The following is a 23,855-nucleotide window of genomic DNA, read 5'->3' as shown; positions in this document are numbered from 1 at the left end:
TCTACTCCGCCAGGCCACCTTCAACTAGTGACAGGAAGCTGCAGCTTTCAGCACCAGCAAAAGAGGCAAGAGGTGGGGCAGGGCCTCAGAGGAAGAGGCCAGGTAGGGGCGTGGCCTGGGGTGGAAGGCAGGCCGGGGTAGGTTCCAGTACTCCTGCTAATTTGTCAAGCTTTTAAATATTATCAGGTTGGAAACCCTAATCTTCCCACTGATTTCAATGGGCTTTGGATCAGGTCCATATGTCTCTGCCTTAATGGCTCAAGACATCTGAGACTTTTCATAATTACACACAACGCTTTCTGCCGAAAGCACATAATAAGGCAGCAGAGTCAAACATGCAAAAGTTAACCACAGTTCTGGCATTTATTATCTGTCCAACCTCAACTGAGCCTTGCGTGTGTCCATTCCGACCCAGTCTTGGATCACGCATCTTTGTTCACAAGACTTCTTCCATATTCATGAAGTGGGATTCCCAATCTCTTTGCAGGCATGGCGCCATACAACATGGAAGATGCCATTTTAAAGAGCAAAATGGTGTCCTCCGCTCCAAGTGACCGTGTATGTATGATGTACATGAGGTCATGCCACGTGGAGGATTCCAGTTTGAAGAGCAAAATGCTGTCCTCCAAGTGTCAATACCTCATAGGCAGGGCCATCTCTGGGCATACGCAGACTATGAAGCTGTGTAGGGCACCACTGTGCCCCAAAATAAGTAGTGCCCTATGTTGCGTATACTTTGAGATGGTTGACTGAAGCCCCAGTCCTCCGTCCTCCAGACCCTACTCCATCTATTGTGCCAGGCTGTCAAATCCTTTAGTCCCTCAATCCCCTGCTCCACCTCCCAGCCCCACTGCCCAATCCCCCACCTCTTGGCCCTCCACTCCACCTCCCGGCTCCAGCAGCCCAATCCTTTGGCCCCTTGGATTCCCACTGGAGGTTCATGGATGATATAGTCATCACCAAGGAAAATGAGTAGCTAGTGAAAATGGTGCAGGGGCTAAACGAGGAAGTGAAGATGTATGGACTGATGATGAGCATCGATAAAACAAAAACAATGGCATTTGGTGACAAGGAAGTAGGAAGGAAGATCAGCATAGATGGGACTGAACTACAGAACATAGAGAAGTTCACATATCTGGGGAGCAACATGACATATGATCAAGACTGTAAGAAGGAAATAGTGACTAGAATAGTGAAAGCAAGAGCAAGCTTGGAGGCAATGGATAAGATCTGGAAAAGCAAAGCAATTAGCTTGAGAACGAAGCTGAGTGTCTTGAAAACGTGTATTCAGCAGCATGTTGTACGGATCTGAGATAACGAAAGATTTGAAGCGAAGGGTATTGGCATTTGAGAGGAGTTATAGAAAGATCCTAAGAATAGGATGGATGCAGAAGATCACCAATGAAGAATTATATACTAAGATATTACTGAAAGAGAATCTCCTGCACAAGGTTATACAATGCAAATTACAGCTATTTGGGCATATCTGCAGCACGAACAATGAACAAAAAATCAAGACCCTGGTATTCAGAATAATGGATGGTTTGAATAGGAGATGTAGACCCCACAGAGAATGGATAGATGATATAGTAGATTGGTACTGAGCTAGTGTGCAGAAACTAAGCCACTCCACACAGGACAGGGAAAGAAGGAAGGAAATAGTGAGAGAGGCATCAGACGCCAATGGGTGCTGAGCCCATGGTGGTTGTTGATGATGACGAAGACCTAGATTGGCTACATGGCATTGTAGGCAGTCTCACCCTACTGTTTTCTGCGCCACCCCCATATACCCATGAAGCTCTGCCTTGAAGCCAGTTAGGCTTTTTTTGTCCCCTTTGCTACCTTTGGAAGGCTGTTCTAGAACGTCACTCCTCTGATGGTTAGAACCCTTCATCTAATTTCAGGCCTAAAATTTGTTAATGCCGAGTTTATATCCATTTGTTCTTGTATCCACCTTGGTGCTTAGCTTAAATAATTCTCTCCCTCCATGGTATTTATCTGTCTGATTTTTTAGAGGGCAATCATCTTCCCCCCACCCCCCTCACTTTCTTTTGGCTCAGCTAAACAAAGCAAGCTCTTTGAGAGTTTCCTTTCGTAAAGTAGGTCTTCCATTTTTCCAATCTTCTTAGTTATCCTTCTCTGCACCTGTTCCAGGTTGAATTAATCTTTCTTAAACACGAGAAAGCAGAATGGCCTGCAGGATTGCAGATGAGATCTTGCCAGTGCCTTGTACAATGGTATTAACGCTTCCCTGTCTCTACTGGAAATACCTTGCCTAATGCATCCTAGGGCTTCATTAGCCTTTTTTTCATGCCACAGCATATTGACAATTCCTAGTCATCCTGTGATCCACCAGTACACCCAGTCTTTTATCTCCCTATGTTGCTTCTAACTGATAAGACTCCAGCTTATAGCAAAAATTCTTGTTGTTAGTCCCTAAATGCATGTGCATTATTAAATTTCTCTATTACTCCAGTTTACAAGGTCATCCAGATCATCTTGTATGAACTTCCAGTCCTCCTCCATGTTGGCAATACCACCCAATTCTGTAACCCACAAATTTTATTAGCATGCTGACACTCCCAGGTCTTGTGTTAAGTCACTGAAAAATGTTAAATACGATGGGTCCCAAGACAGAGCCCTGAAGGACTCCACTAGCAACCTTCTTCCAACCTGACAGTTTCAGTATGATCCATTGTGGTCTCTTGTATAAACAGTTCCTTATCCATGTATCCATTTTCATTAATCCTCATCTTCTCCAGTTTCAGTAATAGTTTCCCATATGGAACTGTATCAAATGCCTTTATGAAATCCAGGTGGATTAGATCCACTGCATTTCCTTTCTCTGAAAATCAATTCTCTTATCAAAACAGACCACGTTGATCTGGCATGATCTACTTTTTGTCCCAATTACTGTTCACATCTATATCCTTAACTAATTTCTCTTTCAAAATTTGTCCTAAGACCTGTCATACATTTGACGTCAAACTAACAAGCTTGTCATTTCCCAGATCACATTTTTCTCCTTTTTCAAAAATAGAGAATATATTAGCAACTCTCCAGTCCGTGGGTATGACCCCTGAGTTCACAGACCTTTACACTTTAGCTATAGAATGTATCACACCCATTAAATGTAACCACTAGGGAATCTAATTGTCTCTTGCAGGAGTAACAACCACCATTCCATAACTATGAAATTTATTTTCTTTGAAATAACGTTAGACTTACCCGTTCCCGTTCCACGTGAATTATTGTCTTAATAAAAAAAAACCTGATTCACTATTATTCTTCTTTAAACAGGGTTCATTTTAAAGTATTATGCCACAGAATAGCTAGACTAAATGCCAAGGTCTCCAGCAACTTATTATCCACTCATTTTGGATGCCCAGTTTGAAACATTTCAGACCTGATTTTTCAGGAATACTTAACATTATAGAACACTCTGGGTGCATCTACACTTGCATTCCTCTTTCGAAAGAGGTATGCAAACGAGATAAATAAAATGCAAACGAGGCATACATTTGCATCTTTGACACCTCATTTGCATATTCTAACTTCGAAAGAGCTTCTTTCGAAAGAAGAAAGCCAGTGTAGATGCTGCTCTTTTGAAAGTAAACCCCTTCTTCCCATTAAATAAAGGGAAGAAGGATTCTTTTGAAGATGGGGTTTACTTTTGAAACAGCAGCATCTACACTGGCTTTCTTCTTTCAAAATTAGAACATGCAAATGAGGCACCAAATATGCAAATATGCACCTCGTTTGCATTTTCAATTTACCTCATTTCCATACCTCTTTCGAAAGAAGAATGCAAGTGTAGACGCACCCTCTGTGTTCAAACGCAACTCCCATTGACTTACTCTGCAGCTGTGAGTGCTCTAGAAGTCTGCAACTCAAGCGCCAGGTCTCATATCAGATATGCAGAAAATAAGGAAGACACAATGGCTGCATCTACACCAGCCCCCTCCTTGTGGAAGGGGCATGGTAATGAGGGATTTTGGCAAATGGTAATGAGGTGCTTCCATGAATATGCAGCACTTAATTAGCATAATGGCAGCTGCATTCAAAAGTGCCACTTTCAAAATGCATGCTGCCTGCATAAATGGGGGGAGAGGGAGCTCAGTGGTTTGTGCATTGGCCTGCTAAAGCCAGGGGTGTGTGTTCCATCCCTGAGGGGGCCATTTAGGGATCTGGGGCAAAATAGATTTTAAAAAAAAGTAGGGGGGGATGGTATTCTATCTTGCCCAGAGTGCAGGGGACTGGACTCAATGACCTCCCAAGGTCCCTTCCAGTTCTGTGAGATGTGTAGTTCCATATATTATTAGTTGCTGCCTCTCTCTCCGCCCCTGTTGGAAGTCGTCATTACAGGAAAGACCTTACGCGCTCCAAAAGCCTTGAGCTGAGCATGCTCAGTCATTTGGTGGGGACCGCACCTTTGCAGTTGGATCTGCACTAGGGATGAAGGTTGGAGCATGTTCAGTGAAGACAGAATCTTCAGAGCATTAACACGAAAAACATCAGTATGTAATTTGGCCACATTTGGGTGGATTTTCCGGAGGACGGCAAAGGCACATCCCTCATCCAATGGCCACCCTCTTCCCAAACTTCAAGACCTTTTCAAAAGTATGGGGATGATAAAGTTTTTCAGATAAATGGTCTCAAGAATTTTTTATCATGGGCAAAAGATCTTCATTTTCCATGCTCTCATTCACACAAAATGGACTGTAATTTTCCAAAAATCCTTGTCCTGAGACCACCCCCTAGCATGGAAAACTCCTCTCAAATGAAAACACCATCCTGTAGCATCTTAAAGACTAACGGTATCATTTAGGAGGTGATGAGCTTTTGTGGAACAGACCCACTTCTTCAGATCTGGAGATATGCCATTTCCAGTACTGCACTGATGGTTTTAAGTGGCATAGCGCCAGATCTGAAGAATTGAGTCTGCCCCACAAAAGCTCATCACCTGATAAATGATCTTGTTAGTCTTTAAGGTGCTACAGGACTTCTTGTTTGTTTTGTGAAGATACAGATTAACACCATGACCTCTCTGAGACTCTTCATCTCAAATGGTTAGAGTTTGGAAAAGTTACCCAACTGAAAACAGGGTGTTATAAAGGGAAATGTTGAACCCCTTTAATAGAGCCCTTTACCCTACCAAGATTTACCTACATGCATAAAATTAACCCTGTAAATCTTGGCAGGATTGGGTCCCTAATGAAGGGAGGACCTAGTGGCCAATAAAACAAATGAACCATGCTCAGGTTTAGATTCTGCTTCCATTGCTTGAGATGATATCAATGAAACTACTCAGCTGAGCTAGCTGGGAAAGGGGAAGATCCCCATTAAAAAATTGCCTATTGGGGAAATTAATTTTCCTCCATAGGAAAATAAGAAATATTATCTGGAAAAAGCCTATTTTCCTCTTTTCCTTGTATTTTCCCTCATTTCCTATGTCTCTTATTGAATGGGAAAGTGAAGGCTGTTACTTTCTCTCACATAAAGAGGATGTTAAAAAGTGAATTTGTTACCTTTAAAAGTGAAATGTGACACGCTTAAAAGCTCTTTACCTTTTAAAAGAGGGGGAGGTTATTAGCATTTCCCATGTTTAAAATGAAAAATCTTTAAACATACAGAATGATTACGTTTCTCCAAAACTTCTCATTGAGGTTTTCCACCCCCCCCCCGAAACTGAAATGCCGAGAAGAATTTTTATGAGCAAAATTTTGTTTTTTATTAAATCTCACTTTTTTTTTAATAAAGAGCCCTTTTCTATTACTCTTCAAGGTTGTTATCACATAGGGGTAAGATACTGCTCTTAATGAATAAAGGTAGCCAAGTTAACAAGAACTCCTGTGGCGTCTTATAGACTCAAACATCAGTTAGTCTATAAGGTGCCATGGGACTTCTTGTTGCTTTTGAAGATACAGACTAACTTGTCCACCTCTCTGATACTTGGTAGCAAAATTGGCTCCTTAAATTTTAGATACAATCTGCAGCCCCAGAATTTATCTCTGTAGTAAAATTCATCGCATGGGTGAGCTATTGAAAAAAAAAGAATCACAGTACAGTCAGAGAAACTCCCTCTTTTCTTGTAAATTAGAAAAATGTGAACAATGTCAGTCAGTGATTATACAGAAATCTGAACCCACCGGATCAATCCTTTGTTCTGGTTTTATAGTTGCCTTTGTTAATCTGTACCCACAACTGTTTAAAAATAGACCAAGAAGCAAGTTGTTTATTGCAAATACAGCCTTTCTGGAAGTCAGATTGCTACTGTTGCCTGAAGTGCATTATTGTGAGGGAAGAATGGGAAGGAATTACCTTTTGTTCATGAAATTGTGGAGCAGCAAATTTGAATGTATTCTTGTACCTCCTGCAATGAGAGCCTTGGTGATACCTCAAGCCTGTGAGCGATGTACTGGCTTCAGGAAGCGCTCATTGTGATCTGTTCCTCCTGAAAGAAGCAAAGAAATTGGAATGGACTGAACTAGAGCAAAGCAGCAACTGACCTGCAAAAACAATAACATTTGAAATGTTATAGGCTCTCACCAGAAGATATCCATCATTCAGGGCCTGATTTCCGGATGCGTGGGCTGTGGGTTCAGAACTTGAAGAAAAAGGCAAACAGTCATTTTGTGTAGCTGTATAAACCCGTTTCACATGTGTTACGTGGTCATGGTATGTAAAATAGGCCTCCAGTGGCAATTAAAATAATGAGATGCATAAAAACCACCTGCTTTAAATGAATACAGTAATTTACTCAAAGCTCAGTGAGTGCAGCGGTGCTCAGAACGAGTCCTGAGCCTGCATACCTACCTATGCTTAACAACATAATCATTAAAAGAGCAGAAACCTTTCCATCTAATCCCTCTCATACAGGCCAACATGTGGATGTTAGCATATTTGAACTGCTTCACATTCCTTCTTGCCTGCTTTTGAGAACATACTACATTTTAAAACTTGTTGGGCTCTTTCATGTTTTATTTGACCCTATGTAATTGCATTCCTGAAGGAATAACAGGCTCCCACAGTGATTTATACCCTGTATTAAATGTCAGTTTTGAAGAGACACAGTTAGCAGTTTGGTTTAACCTCCTGTCTTCCTATAGAAGTTCAAAACTGCACCGTAGCTGGAGTTCTGAGGGGCAAGGAAGAAGAAGATGGGCTTATAGGAGACATTGCATGAAACATATTTGCACCTACCCCTTGTCTTTAAAAGCCAGCAGCACACTATTCCATAACACCATCCCTGTATGTTACTATTTGTGTAGTTCATTGCTGGCCTCAAGCAGTTGAGACGGCTGTAAATCAACGCGGCAGAGTGAAATTGCTAAAGCTCTCCTTCTCGTAGCCACCCACTGCTCTGACTGCAGAGACACCAACAATAGGCCAGAATGGGTTTTTGCTCCAAAACAAAACCAAACCAAACAAAACACCCAGTGACCAGTGGGTTTGGCATCTGGCCCAGTAATAAGGTCAGAAAAATAAATTGCCCTGGTAATTTAGTGTTTGTCTGTTGCCTTTATGCACTTAACTTTCCATTCAGGTACACTGTTATTGTTTCAAATGTTTCATTCTCTTTGTAGATTTCCTCATGACACCATTTACAACTGCTTAATTGTATGTTATGAAGTAATTATGGGAGGAAAAGTTAAATAAATCTTGGTGTAATGGTACATTCCCTGGTGCATGCGCGCGTCTGTATTTAAATCTGGCATGAGGCTTAAAGTGTTGTTGTCTTTAGAGGCGCTGATCAAAAATATCATAGAATCATCAAATAGTAAAACTGGAAGGGACCTGAAGAGGTTGTCAAGTCCAGTCCCACGCCCTCAAGGCAAGACCAAGCCTTAACTGCAACCAAACCACCCTAGGCAATTTATTCCAGTACTTAACCAGCCTGACAGGAAGCTTTTCCTGACATCCTACCTAAACCTCCCTTGCTGCAATGTAAGCTCATTGCTTCTTGTCCTATCATCAGATGCTAACGAGAATAATTTTTCTCTCTCCTTCTTGTAACACCCTTCTAGGTACTTGAAAGCTATCATGTCACAGAATCACAGATCACAGAATCACAGAATCACAGGGCTGGAAGGGACCTCAGGAGGTCATCTAGTCCAGGCCCCTGCTTCAAGCAGGATCAACCCCCACTAAGTCATCCCAGCCAGGACCTTGTCAAGCCGGGACTTAAAAACCTCAAGGGATGGAGAATCCACCACCTCTCTAGGCAACACATTCCAATGCTTCACCACTCTCCTGGTGAAGTAGTTTTTCCTAATATCTAACCTACTCCTCTCCCTCTTCAACTTCAGACCATTACTCCTTGTTCTGCCATCTGACACCACTGAGAACAGTTTCTCACCCTCCTCTTTAGAGCTCCCCTTCAGGAAGTTGAAGGCTGCTATTAAATCACCCCTAAGTCTTCTCTGCTGTGAACTAAACAAGCCCAAATCCCTCAGACTATCTTCATAGGTCTTGTGCTCCAGCCCCTTAATCATTTTTGTCACCTCTTATTAGCCTTCTAGTTTCCAAACTAAACAAACCCAATTCTTTTAACTGTCTCTCTTAGGTCACATTTTCTAGACCTTTAATAATTTTAGTTGCTCTTCTCAGGACCTTCTCCAATTTCTTCATGTCTTGACTAAAATGCGGTCCCCAGAATGGGACACAGTACTCCAAAGTAACAAGATAACCTCTCCAAGAGACTTTAAAACTTATTTTTTGTAACCCAAAACAACCTTCTCTAACTCCCACTAACAATGGCGCCCTTCGTGCACGGTTATGACTTTCTAACTTCCTGGAGTGGAAATTGAGCAGTTAGTGCTACCAGAATGACAGTTTCCCTTCACAGTTCAAACAATAAGTTTGATCCATCAAACCTTTTCTCTTGTGCAGCTTCATCCTCACCCAAAGCCATGGAAACCACTTGAGTAAGGACTGCTCCACTTTGCAAGCGTTTGCAGGATCAGAGGCACATGGCAATTGGCACATAGCTCCATTGACGTCAACGGGCCAAATTGTCAGTTGGTGTAAATAAATGTGGTTCACTCCACTGATTTCTTGGTGTGACACTGAGTAGTGGATGAGCTGGCTCAGTGTTCGGACTTTGCTGGGTAGAAAGTTTAAAGGGGATTCTGGCGTTGGTTGGGGAAACACAGATAATAACTTTGTGTTGGGGGATGACTCACCGTGGGTTATATATTTTATGGGCCAGACACAAAGTGGAAGAATGCCACTGAGGTCCATGAGCTATCACCAGACTTGTGCTTCTGCCACAGACTTCTCTGCATGCTGCTAAATCACTAACTGTGCTGGGCCACCGGTTCCGGTCCTAGCCAATTGAGGGCCCCGGGGCAAATTTCGACAGCCCCTTGAAAATGGCGGCCCACACAATAATCCCACGCCCAGCGCTCTGCCCCAGCTCTGCACCAAGCAGCTGGCCCAATCCTGGAGCGTGCAGCGTGGTGGGGGCTGCCCTGGAGTGCGGCCAGGGCAGTGGAGGGCCAATCCAGGAGCAGAGTGCCCACTTGGGTGCGTGCAGTGGGGGGAAAAGCTAGCTGCCAAGACAGCAGCTGAGACCAACATGCCCGACCAGCATTTCGGTGGCCCTGGGCGACTGCCCAGCTCACTGACCCCTAAGACCGACTCTGTGGGCCACATCCATTGCTGCTTCCCCAGGAAATTGCCTATGGAAGTTAGCAAGTATTTTGCCCAAGTGAAGAATCTGCATAGAATGGTCCGTTTCAATTGGGATGGGAGGGACACGCGCTGCATAAGAGATACGCATAAAAACATATTTAAGACGCCCTTGTAATCTGTGCCTTTCTCCCCAGCTGTGCTCTTTGATGGACCCCTTCAGTACTGGATATGGTACCTTCCCTGCACGGTTCTGTCTCTACTTTGCATAGAGAAGATGGGCAGATTCCTTCTGCTGTCTATTGGCTAATGAGGTCCTTCCTGGAGCTGCAACAATGTAAAGCAAATTATTGGCGCTACCATTAAAGCACAATTGAATCACCTAACTCCATTACCCTTTTTGAAGGGAAACTTGCTCGTTGAAGTCCACACTAAGCCAACTAGTGGCTCCTCAGCAATGTGTAACTAACAAGACATCGCTAGGGGTTGGTCATTCCTAAAGCCAATTCTAACTCTTCTATGTTCCATAGGGCCTTTTAAAAGGGATCTGGGAAAAAAAACACCTTTAAAGAGGAGAGTGTGGTTACGGCCCAGGTTCAGCAAAATAGTGACTTAAACCATTCCACTAGGTAGATTTAAGCAGGTGCTTAAATGCCATAATGATTCGTGGTTTATAAGAGCCATTTTTAGATGGTAGCCAAAAAGGAAAAAAGCGAAGCTCACTACATTGTCATAAGTAAAAGGAATATTCTTAGCTGGATTACCATCTTGTCTGTACTAGGAACTTTTGATGCTTTAAATATGCTAGTATATTTAAAGATTTACAGCCTCCCTTCTTGTGGATGCAGTTTTTTTGTATAAAATATTTAAACCAGTATGGCTTATTCTCGTTCAGAAGACAGAATAAGCTATTTCTGTATAAGACACCTTTAATTGTATCCATGCTTGGGCTTATACCAATATAACTATATCAATTTTGGTCACAGAAACTAGTGTGGGATGATGCCCTTTGGGTTCTGGGCATTGCTTTACAAACAAAACTAGGCCCACCTTCCCAGGAATTGAAGCAAAAGCAAGAAACAGGTGAGGGAAACCAATTCTGGTATCAGAGAAGAGCAGCCATGAGGTCATTATACTCAAACAAGAGAACAAGGATGCAATCTTCCTGATCTGGGAGCAGAAGAGGGCTTCTGGAAGAAGAGCTGCATGCTTCAATTTTGGCTTTAAAGAGTGCATTTTCTGTGTGGACCCTCTGCATGTTCTTTTGAAAAAGGGTTGGATTATCAGAAAGAACTTGCTCATGTACAGATGGCCCGTAGAGCAAAATAATCCAAGCATTTCCCTCTGACGGCCCCACAGCTCATTGTAATCCTGGAGAAACTAATTTTTGATTGACTTAATTTGCACAAATCGGGTTTTGACCCGCACTGAACAAAGGCAATAATTTCCCACAAACTAATCTAAATTTCCCTTATTACAATTTGAAACCCTTTCCTGCTCAGTTCATACATGGGCTTAGGTGCTCATCCGTATAACACCCTTGAGGGTACAAGATTAGATTGCTTTTTGTTGTATGAGTGCTTTCATATTAGTGATCGCAAAACACTTCACAGAGTTGTGAGATGAGGATTTCCTGCAGGTTGATCCTCTCTAGTCAGGCACTCTCGGGAGCTGACTGATGCCGAATGAGAGAATTTGCCGGACCACAGGAGGTCAATATTGTCTAGCAGCGTTACCAACAATTCCACTGCTTAGTGGCTTTTAGAAGACATTTAGGCTGTTTCTACACATGCCACTTTCTCCAAAAGTGGCATGCAAATAAACAGCTCGAAATATGCTATGTAAATTCCTGGCGCTCCATAAGCATAAGGTCACATGATTTGGAGTCTGGAAGACGCTCTTCTGGACTCCGAAAGGCGTGTAGAAGCATGGCCCCCAGGGGGTCTTCCGGAAGGAAGTCCTTCTTCCGGAGGCCCCTTCTTCCCGAAAATTTTTCGGAGAAAGTGGCATGTGTAGAAACCGCCTTAGAGATAAATTAGAGCTAAATCACAGCACAGAACACTGAGAACCAGGACTGGTGGCTGTAAACAAACTTGATGGGACTTTGGGAAAGTTAGCCACACCTATGGTAAGTGGGCATCCTGCTGACTAAAAGCTTGCCAGATTATAGATGGATGAGTGTGTGTTGGACTAGAGAGGTCCAGCCTGCAGAGAGAGAGATGAGGAAGAGAAGGGGGTGGAATGAAGATGAAACAAAAAGCAAACAAGATTTATTTGTTCATCTAACGAGGTTTGTTCTGAGTGAGAAGTGGAAGACTGTGGAAGTAGAAATCTGTTGTTTGGGGAGAAAAGTGTTAAAGACAATTTACAGAGGTGAACAAATGGCCTTGTGCCCATTTTAAAATAATAATAATTGACGTAGTAGTGCAGTAATACCTACAGATCCTAGCCATGGACTAGAACCCTACTGTGTTAGATGCTGTACAAACGATCGCTAAGACAAGTGCTAACATGAGGATGCTGGAAGCTAGAGGAGCAGAAGGAACCAATGAGACAATATTGGTCAGCATAGTCAACCCAGCAGCTGTTTCTAAAATTTTGTTATAGTATCTAAAGACTGAGCAAAAGGAGATTATATTTTAAGCCTTGATATTTTTGTTTTTTACTTTAGGACTAATGGAAATGCCTCCATGTTCTGTCTGAGGTTTCCTGGAGGAACCCAATTCCTGCATCCTTAAATGAAAGGGCAAGTTCTTGAATTTAACTAAAAATATCTTTTCTCCCAGACCCCAATTTTTTATCAGGCCTTGAGGTTAAACAAGTGTGAACAACAACAAACCAGTCTATATCAAAACCCCTTTCACTTTTAGTTGTTTGTAATGTCATGATTATATTAGCTTCCCTCATGCCTGTAGGATCTACTGGGAGAAAGAGGGTACATATGACCTGCATTTGTAATGTCAAAATTAAGCAGAAAAAGAAACACTTGTAAAAATAATGCAAGAGATGCTTTTCAGGCTCAGTTGGTGTACCAGGGAGTGCAAAGGGTTTTTAATCTTCTTTACTGAGGATCACCTGTAATGTCAGAAGCTGGCTAGAGTTGTAAGAGGAGATTCCTAGAGGAATAACATGTTTTTCAAGATACAGACTAACACGGCTACCTCTCTGATTCCTAGAGGAGTGACTCATTGTTCCTGCCAGATACCTCAAGCTTCCTACGGGATCGCCCATCTTTGAAGTGGCTTGTGCCGCTCAAAGACTTCCTTGCTTAGGACATTCTGCTATGCTGAAAGGTGTTAATGACTGCCATCAAGTGACTCTTTGATCTATATAGATCAGCCCCAGACCTAGGTAAAATTGATGGATAGGCTGAGCACTTTTCAGTCAGCTAAATGAAAGAGCAATAAATGCCCCTTTCTGTGATGATGGCTGAAACACCAGGGGCGACTGCCCAAGGCACTGACCAGCAGGATAAAATTCGGGCAGAGCCTGAGCCACATGAGCAGAGTGATTTCCTTGGGGCAGTGGTTCCCAGGCAGTGTTCCACGGAACCCTGGGGTTCCACAAAGTGAAATTAAGGGTTCCGTGAGAAAATGATCAGGGGTCAGGTGCCACTGCTGACTCCTCTGTGGCTCCATGCCCTGCTGCTGCTGAAACAGCAGAACTAAATTGAATTGGTTTAACGGCTGGCAGGCTGGTGGGACGGATCCAGCCCTTAAACCACCTGAATTTAGTTCCATTATTTCAGTGGCGGCAGGCAGGGAGCCACAGAGAGCCCCTCACTCACAAATAGCCGGCGCATGCACAAGGGTGGTGGAGCTAGGGCTATCCGGAAGGGGAGCCAGATGGGCTATGGCTATCCGGAAGGGGAGCCAGATGGGCCCTGTGGTTCCTGCGTCATCCTCGCCTTTCATTGGCTGCGACTGACCTCGTGCATTGCTGTAAGGCAGCCAATGGAATCGGGCCCTTGGGACTAGAGTTGGAGGAGCTGTGGTGACTAAGGTAGGTTCGTCCGCCATGTTGGGTGAGGTAACGGGAGGAGCTAACTAGGGTGGAGTTTGTTCAGGTGGCGTTAAGGTGAGAACTTCTTTGGGTGGATGGGTTAGTCCCAGGGGCTGGTTTGGGGCTGAGAGGGGTGAAACCTGGGGATGTGGGGGCAGATGTGGGGCTGAGAAGGGTTAAGCCTGGAGATGGGGGGCAGGTTTGGGGCTGAGAAGGGTTAAGCCATATATGGCTGTTATTAGGGGTTCCAAAAAATTATTTCCCATTTAAAAGGGTTTTGTGGCCTGTCCTTGGGACATGGGACTGGCTGCAAGGGCAAGCTTGGAAATTACAAGCAAGGAACCGTGTATCCCTCCTTTACAAAAAACAAGCAAAGAAAACAAGCTGTCCTGTAGCACCTCAAAGACTAACAGGTTTATTTATTAGGTTATGAGTTTTCATGGGTAAGACCTAGTTCACCTACTTTGTTCGAGGAAACAGGACTTGTATCCACTTTCTTTGGGACTGCATTAAGAAAATGCCAGACTCCTGCAAACTATTTCTGCTCCTAACAGAAACAGTCCTGCAAGGGCCTGAACCTTGGCCAATCACTAGATGGAAGGGGTGGAATATGTACATACTTTAAGCTAGGACTAAGGTGAGGGGAAATAAAAAAAAAGGTGTGTGTGTGTGTGAAATCTTTTCCCCAAGTGAAGCCAATGGCGAAATTCTCATTGAGCTCAGCAGGGCCAGGAATTCAGCCAACTTACCAAGAAGGAATTTTCCAAAACTCAACGTAAAGGAATAGAAATGCTTCAAACAGGAACCCACTCCATGTTTTCCTGCATGCTTTTTTCTTTTTTTTCTGCTTTTAAAAATCAGAGCAAAAGAGCCACACCTGCCTTTATACTTGGCATAGCCATCTGGGTTTTTCCCTTGCTAAGCATGTGACAAAATGCAAGAAACATCTTATTACGGTTTGCGGCTATGACCAAAAAAAGTATTGTTGGAAGGGATGTGTTTGCAGTGTTGCTCCTTCATTGTGGAATGATGAACACCTAGGGCAGGTCTAGACTACAGGGGAAGGTCAAATTAATATAAGCAATTCCAGCTATGCTAATTACGTAGCTGAAGGTGACGTACATTAATTTGGACTTCCACGAGGGCTAGGATTACTAGCAGTGGCACACGTGATCTGTAAGTTCGGTCTCGTGCATCCCTACTTGGCATGCTAAATCAAACTCCAGAAGACCAACCAGGGCAGAGCTGATCTCCCCTGTAGTGAAGATGCACCCTCAGTGTGGGGAATGCACGCTAGACCTATGTATCATTTAGGTCTATCTACCCTTTGAGGACTTAAGAGATACATAGTCTCAGAGGACAACAAGAAGTCTTGTGGCACCTTACAGACTAACAGATCTTTTGGAGCATAAACTTTAGTGGGCAAAGACCCACTTCGTCTGATACAAACATCCCTTTTTCAAGTCAAATCTTTCTTTCCTTTAAGTTACATTCGTACAGGAGTTGTTTGCAGTGTTGTTGTTACTGTGATGATTCCGGGTGAGGTTGGTATGTTTTATTAGAACAACTTCTGATGAACAAAGAGCCAGACTTTTCAGTTACACAGAGCAGTATGTATAACGCTCCATTGTTGTTCTAACATGGTGCTGTGAAATTCACTCCATTGCACAGGGCCAGCACAAAGTCTATGTAGCTATCAACAAATAACAAACAGTCCTGTGGCACCTTAGAGACGAACAAATTTATTAGGTTATGAGCTGCCCACAGATGAGGAAGTGGGTTTTACTCATGAAAGCCCATGACCAAATAAATTTATTAGTCTCAAAGGGTGTGTCTACACTACCAGGAAGATCAACCTGGCAGCTGCAAAATCGAACTATCTGGGGTTGGCAGTCAACCCCCGCACACCTTGATATTGCCAGGAGTAAGGGAGGTCAACTGGTGAGTTCCTCCTGTTGACCTCCCTCTGTGTGGACGTCCAGGTAAGTCAATTGCAGGTAAGTCAATTTTAGTAGAAGCTAGAACTGCTGATGAAGCAGGTCTTTGCCCACGAAAGCTTACGCTCCAAAAGATCTGTTAGTCTGTAAGGTGCCACAAGACTTCTTGTTGTTCTCAAAGATACTGACTAACGCGACCACCTCTCTGATAACAGTCTCAGACGGGTAGCTGTGTGAGCCTGGAGCTTCACAAATAACAAACAGTCCCTGTGGTACCTTAGGGTTCCGCTACACTAGAGAGTGAAGTTAATTGCAGATATGCAGGTCTAGCTTCTACTAAAATTGACTTACCTGCAATTGACTTACCTGGACGTCCACACAGAGGGAGGTCAACAGGAGGAACTCACCAGTTGACCTCCCTTACTCCTGGCAATATCAAGGTGTGCGGGGGTTGACTGCCAACCCCAGATAGTTCGATTTTGCAGCTGCCAGGTTGATCTTCCTGGTAGTGTAGACACACCCTTTGAGACTAATAAATTTATTTGGTCATGGGCTTTCATGAGTAAAACCCACTTCCTCATCTGTGGGCAGCTCATAACCTAATAAATTTGTTCGTCTCTAAGGTGCCACAGGACTGTTTGTTATTTGTTGATAGCTACACAGACTTTGTGCTGGCCCTGTGCAATGGAGTGAATTTCACAGCACCATGTTAGAATAACGATGGAGCATTATACATACTGCTCTGTGTAACTGAAAAGTCTGGCTCTTTGCTCATCAGAAGTTGTTCTAATAAAAGATACCAACTTCACCTGGAATCATCACAGTAACAACAACACTGCAAACAACTCCTGTACGAATGTAACTTAAAGGAAAGAAAGATTTGACTTGAAAAAGGGATGTTTGTATCCCTATTTGCACAATTCGAGGAAGGCAGAAGTACATAGAAGAAAGCCACGGGAAAGGTGAGAGGTTTAATGTACTTCGGTATTTGTGATGCAGAAATGCAGAATTATCTCTTTGATACCTGCGTGAATGAAAAACAATCATTGCAAGGTACGTCTTCGCCAACTGGTGAAAACCTGTTTTGGAGACTGTTTTGAAAAGAGCCTTCCAAAAGGATCCATCACCACATCACTTTCACTGACCCATCAAATCTAAGAATCCTGTTTGTTAAAGTTGAGGCCTTATCTGTGGTGAATCTTATGGAGAAGTTCCCTATAGTTCTTCAGCAGATGAATGAAATAAAACAGGTGTTTGTGCAGCAAATGATAACCAGTTTGTGCAAGGGACTGAACAGAAAGGAGGCTCTTCCTCAAACGCTCCCCTTTGATCCAAAGTACAAAGGATCAATAAATTCTTAAGAGCCAGATTCTAAAAGAATACGTCCAACATTTTATCTGAGCAAAGTAATAGGAACAAGTGGAATATTTTGGCGGAAGCAAGATCTGTTCTCCCCTTCCTATGCATGAATGTTGATGGCTTCCACTGCTGTGTGGCTGTTATAGCGAGTTTAGGGATTGTTGTTGTGTTGTATTATAGAAATAGCCAAAATGGTTCTGTTTTCAAAGAAGGAACTTTTGCACTTGCACCTTACTGGGAACTGAATAGTCTCACAGGGGGAGCCGCGTTAGCCTGTAGCTTCACAAAAAACAAGCAGTCCTGTAGCACCTTAAAGGCTAACAAATTTATTTGTGGATGACACTAAGCTAGGGAGACAGGCAGATACGCTGGAGGGTAGCAATAGAGTCCACAGTGCCCCAGACAAATTGGAGGACTGGGCCAAAAGAAATCTGATGAAGCTCAACAAGGATAAGTGCAGAGTCCTGAACTTGGGATGGAAGAATCCCAAGCATTGTTATAGGATGGGACTGTAGGTAGTCCGTCGTGTCTGATGATGATGTATTGAGCTTGCACAGGCTCGTTGGTTGTGGACTTGCATGTGGCTGAGGAGTCCAAGCTTTGAATGACATGGGCGTTCACAGGGGGGGAAAGGGAATTGTCCTGGCTCTGTTGGTGTGGCGGCTGCTGTTGCTTTCTTCCTCTCAGGAGCATCAATCAGGTGTACGCGTCGCTGTTCTTCAAAGTTGTCATGCACGTGCTGTACAAGAGCACACCAGCCTGTTTGGTCTTTTGCACGCTGCTCAGGCTGATCTGGTTTTAAACCAGCATGAGCAATGTTGGCCTTCATGCAGTCTTTATATCTCTTGCGAGGCCTACCTTGATTTCTTTTGCCCTGGGAGTGCTCACCGTAGAGGAGTTGATTAGGGATTCTTGACTCCTCCATTCATATGACGTGCCCTGTCCAGTGAAGCTGGGCTTTTAGAATCATGGCTTCGATGCTCGTGGTTCCTGCTCTGTCCAGGACTTCCAGGTTTGTAACTCTGTCCTGCCATCAAATGTGCAGTATTGACTTCAGGCTTCGTGTGTGGAAGCGCTCCAGCAGTTTTATACGTTTTCTGTACAAGGTCCAGGTTTCACAGCCATACAGGAGACTGGTCAGGACTACGGCCTTGTCCACTTTCGGTTTAGTGGCCTGGCAGATATTGTGCTGATTCAACACTCGCACTCTCAGACATCCTAGTGCCCAGCTGGCCTGGCAGATGCTGGCATTGATTTCTTCGTCAAGGGAGCCATCATTGGCTATCACACTGCCAAGGTACTTGAACTCCTCTACTGTTTTTAACTCTGTTCCTTCAATAAAGATTGAAGCGGGGAGAACAGTACATCCTGGAGCAGGCTGAAACAGTACCTCAGTCTTTCCTAGGCTGATGGTCGAACCAAAGAGGCGAGTTACATCAGCAAACTTGTTGACGGTGAGCTGGATATCAGATTGCTTGCGTGCCATAAGTGCACAGCCATCAGCAAAAGGGGCTTCAAGGATGAGCCTCTCAAGCATCTTGGTTTTAGCATTTAGATGACGAAGGTTGAAAAGTGACCCATCAAGTCTGTATTTTATGTAGACTGCATGGGCCAGGTCCCTAACTGTGTGGCTGAGGACGCACGTGAAAAAGAGGTTGAATAACACTGGTGCCAGCATGCACCCTTGCTTCACACCATTGGATATCTCAAATGGATCTGAGGACTCGCCATTTGAAAGAACAAAGCCAGTCATGTCATCATGGAACAGGCATATGAGGTTAAAGAATCTTCTCAGGAAGCCAAGTTTTGACAGGATAATCCACTGGGCTTCTCTGTTGACGGAGTCAAATGCCTTGGTCAGGTCTATAAAGACATCTTACAGATCCAAGTCCTGCTCTATGCAGTTTTCCTGGAACTGACGAACAGCAAAGATCATGTCAATGGTGCTGTGGCCTGGGAGAAAACCACACTGTGCCTCTGCAGGTTCTCCTCTGAGATGCTGGTGAGCAGCCAGCTGAGGATGACTCGAGCCAAGATCTTCCCAGCAGTACAGAGAAGGGAGATGCCCCGGTAATGTCTATGGTCAGCTTTGAAGTTCTTGAAGGGTGAGATGATTGTGGCATCCTTAAAGTCTTTGGGCATGTCTTCTTCTTCCCAGATGCTGATCAAGATGTTGTGAAAGGCTTCAAGTGACACTGGGAACCAACTGGCTAAGAAGCCGTGCAGCAGAAAAGGACCTGGGAACTACAGTGGATGAGAGGCTGGATATGAGTCAACAGTGTGCCCTTGTAGCCAAGAAGGTAACAGCATATTGGGGTGCATTAGAAGGAGCATTTCCAGCAGATCTAGAGAAGTTATTATTCCCCTTTATTTGACACTGGTGGGGCCACATCTGGATTACTGTGTCCAGTTCTGGGCCCCCCAGTATAGGAAGGATGTGGATGCATTGGAGAGGGTCCAGCAGAGGGCAACCAACATGATTAGGGGCTGGAGCACGTGACCTATGAGGAGAGGCTGAGGGATTTGGGCTTATTTAGTTTGCAGAAGAGAAAAGTGAGGGGCAGTTTGATGGCAGCCTCCAACGTCCTGAAGGGGGGCTCTAAAGAGGTTGGAGAGAGGCTGTTCTCAGTAGTGACGGATGGTAGAACAAGGAGCAATGGTTCCAAGTTGCTGTGGACGTCTAGGTCGGATATTAGGAAAAAGCTATTTCACTAGGAGGGTGGTGAAGCACTGGAATGGGTTACCTAGACAAGTGGTGGAATCACCATCCCTAGAGGTTTTTAAGCCCCAGCTTGACAAAGCCCTGGCTGGGATGATTTAGTAAGGGTTGGTCCTGCTTTGGGCAGGGGGTTGGACTCAATAACCTCCTGAGGTCACTTCCAGCCCTAGGTTTCCATGATTTATCAGGTAATGAGCTTTCACAGCCCTTTTTCAGATTGGCTGTTCTACTCGAGAACAGATGCACGAGTATGGCTGCAGGCTTTTTCCCTAATTCAGAACCCAGTGAAGGGAAAGATGTGGCCATTGGTGTCAGCAGATTATGGGGAAAATGTAAAAGCAGGTAATGAACTTTTACACTGAGAATTTTCTTCTGGAGGTTCCATTTCATGTATCTAGATGTTGCTGGCAAAGATTTTTGCTAATTCTTGCAAAATGCAAGAAAGATATGTTTCTACCGTTTCCAAAATAAGCACCTGAGTGTAGAGAATAGCCATTCTGCAGGAGTGGTGCATAACTAACGAGATGTGGGTGTATTTCTGTAGTTCCCTCATTTTTGTTACTGTGGCCTTAATTTTGCTTGATCCCATTATACCTAAAAGGAGTTTTTGCCTTTGCCTTTGTTAGGGAAAAGAGTGATTCCTGAGCAGGATTTTGACATGAGGTGTGTTGGGGTGGGCAAAACAGAGCAAATTTCTTATGCAAATATCCCCTGAGATGGAAAAGTTTGCATGATTGGGCCTCAGTGGCACTTGGAGACAGATTCTGATCCTCTTAGTCAAGTTGAAGAATTCCCACAAATGGTCCCACTGACATCACTGGAATTACTTTGCTGCTCTGTGTCTCAGTTTCTCCACCTGTAAAAGGGGTATAATGAGGCCATCCTTTATAAACCACTTTGAAAACTATAGGTGAAAAGTGCTGCAATAAGAAACTAGGGATTATGCTATTTATTACCACTCAGTGTAACATTTTAGCCAATAGGAGCCAGAATATCAGATTCTGTCTCTTAAACTCTCTCTGCTTGAGTTCACCATCTATCAAAAATATGGGGATAACCATTCCTTTCACCCACCTGATGTCTCTCTTGACTAGCTTTTAGATTTCCTTTTGAGGGCAGGGACTGTGTGAATTTAGCACAATGTGGACCTCATCCGGTAGGCCTGCTAGGTGTTATCACAATATGAAGGGTACTCATAATACCAGTGGCCTGGCCATTTCCTTTTGCTGTTTGAAGTAGTGCATCCCAGGGGTTAGTACACAAGTCACAGGATAGTTTAATCTTATACATTTTAGTGGTTTGATATTTTTTCAGACCCTGTTTTATATTGGAAAATAGCATTCCTTCTTTTCCAAATTCTCAAATGTGAAGAAAAGATTTAAGAACCAGGTGTCTCTTTTTCTGTAGCTTCACAGCCAAAAATCATTTGAAGCACTTTCTTCTCTTAACATTAAACTAGATTCTGGCATCAAAATCAAATGGAAAAAAGGGAATACCTAGATGAGAATGATGAAAAGTCATTGGAGACATTGAGTTTCCATCATTTAGTTCTCAAGTCATTTTACAGCACCTTGAAGTTGTAAATCAATAGATAAGTGCTAAATACCCTTGCTATTACTTTATTGTTATCTAATTTCAGTATGATTATCCATAAGACTCACTTCTAACTATTCATCCAGAAGAGATTTTTTTTTTTTTGGTCTTTGAAGAATCGATCATTTTCCCCGCTTTTGGGACTATTTCCTGACCTTAATCTGGAGTCTCTATTCATTTAAAAAAAATTAAAAAATAAACCCACTAGCATGAAATAACTAAGAAGAAAAATATTAACTTCTAGGAAGAGCAGAGAGGAAAAATACTTTGGTTGCTCAAACATGGCTAATTAGACTGAGGACTTTCTCTATAGTAAACCCTGACTATCTAACAATCATCTTTGGCTTTTGCACTGCACGGAGAGTTTCTTTACATTGTTAAATGCATTCCATGTTTCAGTAAATGACACCAGGATCACCAGCAGCGATTGAGTGATTAGTTTATCATCCTCGTAATGCAGCCATCTAGATCTTTAACTCTTTAAGCAGTGGCATTTAAGTCTTGAGAACACCCAGGATTACGCCTGAGGCTTTAGACATTCTCAATTCAGACAAATCTTTGGATATCAAGAGAACAGGGAATAGAAGAAGATAGGAGGGTCTGTTCCGATAAGACAAACTCTGATTAGGCCTTAGGCAAATCAAGTAAGCTAAATTGCAAATAAGCTCCGTGCTTTTTGCAAAGGAAACCTACTCTTCTTTCATGGGACCAGGTCCTGTGCCATTAGGAGGGTGAGCAGCATCAGAGCCTGAACGCATTGTGCAGCATAAAATTACTTGGAGTATACCTAATAGTTTAGATGTGGAAGGATTGTATTTTTCATTGATGACAGTGTCATTATAGTCTCAGAGGGGCAGCTGTGTTAGCCTACAGCTTCACAAAAAACAAGCAGTCCTGTAGCACCTTAAAGACTAACGATTTTATTTATTACTAACCCACGAAAGATTACTATCTAATAAAAAATGTGTTAGTCTTTAAGGTGCTACAGGACTGTTTGGTTTTTTTGTGTCAGTACGACGTCGATTCCATTGTGCAGTTATGAACGGATGAAAAATATTTCTACTGACAATAACTGAAGTTTATAGATAAGTAAAGTTAGAAAAGTGATGTTTGAGCACTGTGAGTTTGACTTACATGTATGTCAAAGCTTTGTATGTTTTGACATACGATATTCAGTGTGTGTTTTAACGCTTATAAAGCTTTAGTGTTTTGAATCACAGCTTCTACTATCATCAAAAAATAGTTTGATCCCACCCCATATTTTCCCATAATAATAAAAAAAGTTTAAATGATACTTAGCCTCATTGGAGTCAATGTCCTTTTTATTCGCTTTATTGTTGATCATTTTTATTTTACCAGCAAGAGGAAGGATTATTTGGTGGCTAACGCCGTGAACTGGAGCTCAGAGTATCTGGGTAAGTCGGAGTTATTATGTAAAACTTCAAGTATCAGAGAGGTAGCTGTGTTAGTCTGTATCTTCGAGAACAAGAAGAAGTCCTGTGGCACCTTATAGACTAACAGATATTTTGTAGCATAAGCTTTCATGGGCAAAGACTCACTTCATTATGTACTTCAGTAAGTACATAGTGTCCTCTCTACAGAAGCCTGCATCTGCTTACTAGCCCATTGGGCTTCCCTTAAACTCCCAGGTCTTAGGCCAGTGTTCCCTTTAATATTTTCTATCCATGTGCAGCATAAGTTTTGTTATGTGCACCAAGGCATGCGTGGATGTGTACCACCAATAGAAACACAGGCTGCTGGCTGTGAGCGCTCTGCTAATCAGATGGGCAGCATGTGAATCTCTCCTGGGTGGTCGCCCAAGCACACAGCTTACAGGGAACACTGCTTAGGGCTGTCAGACAGTAATCAAAAGCTCTAATTACTATTTCTGGAAAGTTTTGGAAATCCACCTCTGGCTATGCACAAGATCCTCGCTTCCAAACATGTGTGCTGTCTAGTCTTTCTCATGTGTGAGATTTTGTTCCTGTAGTTTGCAAGATGTCCCAGACACAATATTTCCCTCTGCCCTTCAGTTCCAACCAGCATGTCACTCTTAAAAAAATCAGTTTAATCAGTTCATGTATTTTGAAACCATGAAGTCAATGACCTTGTTTCTATATGGCAATGAACCAGAAATACTGGGTAGTGTTCACCATGCATTAGGGAGATAGAAGAGGCAGCAGCAAGCATCACAGTTACTCTTGGCTTTATGTGCTGTAAGCAGGGAACCATAGTGGGTAGCTAGCTAGCTAATCACTGTGCTGTCTGGTGAGTTGTAAGGGACAGGAGCACAGTTTTGCAAACATTACATTTATGGGTTCGGGACCTCATTGGAACAGTGTGTGCATGTCCATTTTGAGCAAGTTTGCAAAATAAAAGAAAGTTTTTAAGGATTATCGAGATCTTCCCACGTGATCAGAAATGAAGATTTCTCCCCTGCCACATAACAGCTTGCCTGGTCCTTAATCCTGCTCCTGCTCCATCATTCTTTCACAGTTTGCTAAGATTATTTTTGGATTATCATGAAGCATGTGCTTAACACATTGCTGAATCAAGTCCTGGATGACGCATTTAAGATCACGCAGGGAGTCCATGACAAAGCCAGAATGGGA

The 23,855-nt window shown here is 43.2% G+C and overlaps 1 long non-coding RNA gene across 3 annotated transcripts in view; it reads right to left on the bottom strand.

Moving 5' to 3' along the window:
* The window catches only part of LOC142015107 (uncharacterized), a 67,264-nt gene extending 60,630 nt beyond the window's left edge, over positions 1 to 6,634 (bottom strand). For all 3 annotated transcript variants that reach the window (XR_012646102.1, XR_012646100.1, XR_012646101.1), the window contains exons 1-2: positions 6,550 to 6,634; positions 6,322 to 6,454 (exon numbers count right to left, since the gene is read on the bottom strand). This is a non-coding gene — a long non-coding RNA (uncharacterized LOC142015107). The remainder of the gene's footprint in view (positions 1 to 6,321; positions 6,455 to 6,549) is intronic.
* Between the last annotated feature and the right edge of the window lie 17,221 nt (positions 6,635 to 23,855).

This window comes from Carettochelys insculpta, chromosome 6 (assembly GCF_033958435.1).
Source record: "Carettochelys insculpta isolate YL-2023 chromosome 6, ASM3395843v1, whole genome shotgun sequence".
Lineage (NCBI taxonomy): Eukaryota > Metazoa > Chordata > Testudines > Carettochelyidae > Carettochelys > Carettochelys insculpta.
The sequence above is the reverse complement of the archived record's forward strand: the minus strand, read 5'-3'. Positions and strand labels throughout refer to the sequence as shown.